Below are 4,401 nucleotides of genomic sequence, written 5' to 3'. Positions count from 1 at the left end.
CCCTACACGGAACTGATTTCCCTGTCGGAATGCAGACAGAGAACGCGCGTGGGTCAGGAAGCTACACCTGGATGCAGCACACAGTAGCCATCTGTCCAATGAATACATTTTAAAAACAATAGTTCTGTGCTTAGATATTCATTTTATTTCCAGTATGTCGCCCCCCAACATTTTAAAATGTTTATAAAACATTTTTTTAAAACTGAGTTGCTTCTTTCTTTCAAACTAACACAGAGAGGAAGAAGAAAAGCAAGGTTATGGCAATTAATTAGCTAGCTGGATTAATGTTTAAAAACCCTTTGATTCACTGAAGTTATGGTGAGAATTAATTTAGGTACCTATAAAAACTCCAGACTCAAGAGGCACCCCCCTACTCTTCGCTTACATTGGAGAGAATGGCCTCTATGACATGGTTGCAGCGCTATCAATTAAAATCCCACCCCTACCCTTTGTTTTTGCCCATATGCATATCTGTGCAGATTTGGGGGACAATCCTAAACAGGGCTCCTTTGAAATAAATGTGCTATACAATGGGGCTTACCCCCCCCCCCAAGCACGTGCCCATCAGACTGCAGCCTCTGTTGATCAAAAGCCATAGAAAGATGTCTTTGGGATCCCTATAACTGAGTGACAATTCAAATTCTTCCTGATAATTTGTATAACTCTTCCAGACTTGGCTGCAGTCCTGTAGGTGATCAGCAAGGCTTAACTGTCACTGAGGCCCCTGGGATTTAAGCAGCTCTGCTAGGTGTAAACATCTCAGGACCTTTGGTTTGAGCACAAAGTACTTTTACGTCCCGAGAAAGATTTTATTTTTTTTATCCTCCTGTTTACCCTGTGAAAGAAGTCAGAGATCCACCAAAGGCTCTCCAAGTTAGCAGAAGACAGTGGAATTTGGCATTCCCAGAGCCAAGTCCAGCAACTGAACTGCTGCCTCCCTCTCCTAGTTGATGCCTGGGAACTATTTCAGACATCCAGCATATCCAGCTTGTTACCACTGTGTTAGTCAACCAACAAATCTAGTAGTGCCCCAATATGACACATGGGTTGCGCTGCCTAAGCTGTTGACTTGGATCACATGGTGGTCTGGCTCCAATAAAGGTGTCTCTGCTCAGAGGGTAAGAAAGGTTTTTTTTTTTTTTTAAATGCATTCCTAAATATGCACATAGGTATCCATTATTACAAAAAACCCAACAACCTGCCCCTAATTTTCATCCCACACACAGATTTTGTATATGTGAATTACATTGATGTGTTGTAATATTGGCTTTAGGACAGTGTTCAAATGTATGATTTAGCTCAGTTGTCTACATGTTTTTATATTGTACCTTTCAGTACATGTTTCTAAACTTCCATTGCTAAATAGATTTTTTTTAAAAAAAATGTGATTTGTAGAGCTACATAGTATTTAATGAGCTAGCTTCCCCCTAAAAAAAGCTAACAGTAATTTACCAATAAATTATGTTCTTAACTCCCTTATGCCTACATCATTTGGCAGCTCATATGGGACCATATCATCTGCAATACTTAGGCCCAACCAGGTGATTTAAGGACAGAAGTTCAACCTTAACTCAATTTCCTGGCCTAAGTGTGTTTAAACCAGATCTTTAAAATAATAAGGTATGTTATGAATGGTTTTTCAGTGATTAACGTTCTTAATAGCAATGACAGAACATCAAGTGAAAGTTGTTTCCCAAATGTAGCAGGATAAAGGGAAAAGAACAAAAAATATCTTCATTTTGATAACGTTGGCTGTAATTCTGCAAAGAGAACCTTTCTCGTTTAATTTAAAATTGGTATATTTGTTAGAAAATGTCACTTGATACTTGGTTCCTTGGAACCGGAGTCCTAAGCGTGATTATTAGGAGGAAAGTCCTACTGAATTTAATGGAACATACTTCTGATTAGACATGTTTGCAGAGCTATCCCATGGTGGTAAAATCAATTCAGTTATGTATCATTTACGGTATGTCCTTTAGTGTTATTTCCAAGTCACCTATGGTGGATGCCCTAACCTTGCCTGTTGGTAGGACTGGCCCTGTATGTTTGAAAATGGTGTTTTAGTTGGCCAGCATTCTTCTAGGTGCTATGTGTCATTCAGATAAAATTATTGTACTCCAGGGTCTCTTAGTGCAGCTTTTAACAATGGATAGAAGACTTTGGATAGAAGAGGAAATGAGTCTAAGAAAGATATGACGGATGGTTTTAGGATGAGATGCGGAAAGTACCTTCAAGTCACAGCTGACTCATGATGACCCTGTAGAATTTTCAAGGCAAAAGACATTCAGTAGCAGTTTGCCATTGCCTACCACTTCTGTGGTGGTCTCCCATCCAAGTACTCTGAACCTGCTTAGCTTCCAAGATCTGACAAGATCAGGCTTGCCTGGGCTATCCAGGTCAGAGCAAAGATGAGATATGCCATAGAAAAAAAATCTGTTAGAATAACAAAGCATGAAAGCAAAGGCAAAAGTGGGGTGCAAATCACATGTGCCATGATGTTCTAGATGAATTGCAGTGAATTTGGTAGGGGGGGGGAGGACTAGTCATGTCTAACTGGGCTATGCAGACAAGTCATTAAGTGGCTTAGGGCACAGAGCTGTCAAAGAAGCCCTGTGTGATCAGAGAGGCGACCATGATCCCTTGCGCTGCTGCAGAGGATGCTGGGGCGCAGCTTGCTTGCAGCATTGCAAGGGATGGTGGCATGCCCTTTCGGATCAGGCACTCCAGATGCTCTGAGGTGTGAAATGGCTTGGGACGGTCCTGATACCAGAGGCTCATTGTTCTCATTTTCTCACAGGGAAACATTTGGCTGAATGTAGATTAGAGGCAGGTGGTTTGTTTATGGACTTATTTTTAAGAACGGAAGACGATTTGGAAGTAGACTCTTGGTAAATACACTCATTCTTCTTGTGGTCTCTGACAAACAGTTTAAAAAAAAAAAAAAACCCTGCAGGATCTGTTTGACCAAAGAGGGACAAAAGAAAGATGGGAAGCAATCCCCCCCCCCCCCAAGTCACTTTTGACTCTTGGGAACTATAGTCTCTTTCCAACCCTCTCCTGGAATAAATCAGTTTCCCTCAGATCTGGTAACTCCTTTTCAGAGCTTATCTGCCTGTAAGAATGGGTTTTTTTAAAAATTTAATTCAGTAGAGGAGATGGCTTTGCTGTGTGCCAAGAGATGCATGCTTTGAGCATTCCTTGTCATTGAAATGTATGGGGAAGCCTATTCATGAAGTAGTAGAATGCACCCAAACACACTCAGGGGCATGGCACAGAAAGAAGTCCCTTCCATCTCAATGGAACTTAAAATTCAAGGGTGTACTCAGCATTGTCATGTAAGGCTATCACTCACTGCAGCCCACCTGAGACCATCTGTGGCCCACCTAGAAGTTTCCCCCAAAATGCCTGACCATATAAAGGAAACTCCACAGCAAAGATCACATTTTTCAATACTGGAAAATTGTGAACAATAGAAAAATGTTGTATTGTGTGTGTTGGGTGATAGTGAGATATTGAAAAAATGGTATAAGATAGTCCAGCAGTCCCGGAATAAAATAATTCAGACTCAGAGTCCATGTGTGATTAAAATATAAAGTTTTTACTAAATTCTAGCATGGGAAGGGTAACTGGGATGAAAATAACAACAGAGCAAAATCTGCTATGTCCTTATTCTACAAAGACAAAACTAGAAGAGAGAGATTATGGCTACTCTTCTTCTTCAGAACACCAAACAAAGATGGGAAGAGAAGCCATAAAATAGTAATACACCTTGACACTTTAGTCCCAATCAAATTCCTAGATCAGGGAGAAAATTCCAGGGCTTTCTATAGCTAAAGAACATTGATTACATGAGAAATATGTGACTTCCTGTGAGTAACATAAACAAACATTTCACCCCAGATATACTGAGTGTTTTCAACTTGTAATACCCAACACCCCTTCTCAAGTTATAACACGAAAGTCATGCAGATTCAAACATTCACAAAGAGTTTCAAAACGTTGCTTGTCAAGCGGCTTGGTCAGGATGTCGGCAGTCATCTGATCAGTAGGACAGTATTGGAGTTCAATCAGTCCTTGGTCTTGCAGCTCTTTCACGTAGTGACATCTGAGTGTGATGGTCTTGTTTTTAGATTTGGTGCCTTCACCTTTGCAGATGGCGATACAAGCTTCATTGTCCTCAAAAAGTATTATTGGCTTTGGTTCATCTATGCTGAAGTCTTTCAGTAGATGAATAATCCAGTAGAGCTCATAGCTGGCACTTTGTGCTGATACACATTCAGCTTCTCCAGTAGACATGGCTACAATAGTTTGTTTTGACTAGTCCATTCAATCAAACTATTTCCATAGTACAACAAGTATCCACTTGTAGATTTTCCATCAGGTGAGTTTTTGTCCCAGTTG

The 4,401-nt window shown here is 40.5% G+C and overlaps 1 protein-coding gene across 1 annotated transcript in view; it reads left to right on the top strand.

Moving 5' to 3' along the window:
• Positions 1–4,401, top strand: part of ISL1 (ISL LIM homeobox 1) — a 29,884-nt gene that overhangs the window by 14,511 nt on the left and 10,972 nt on the right. The window lies entirely within an intron of this gene.

Source organism: Gekko japonicus, unplaced genomic scaffold (assembly GCF_001447785.1).
Source record: "Gekko japonicus isolate JY-2015 unplaced genomic scaffold, Gekko_japonicus_V1.1 scaffold941, whole genome shotgun sequence".
Classification (NCBI taxonomy): Eukaryota; Metazoa; Chordata; class Lepidosauria; order Squamata; family Gekkonidae; genus Gekko; species Gekko japonicus.
The sequence above is the reverse complement of the archived record's forward strand: the minus strand, read 5'-3'. Positions and strand labels throughout refer to the sequence as shown.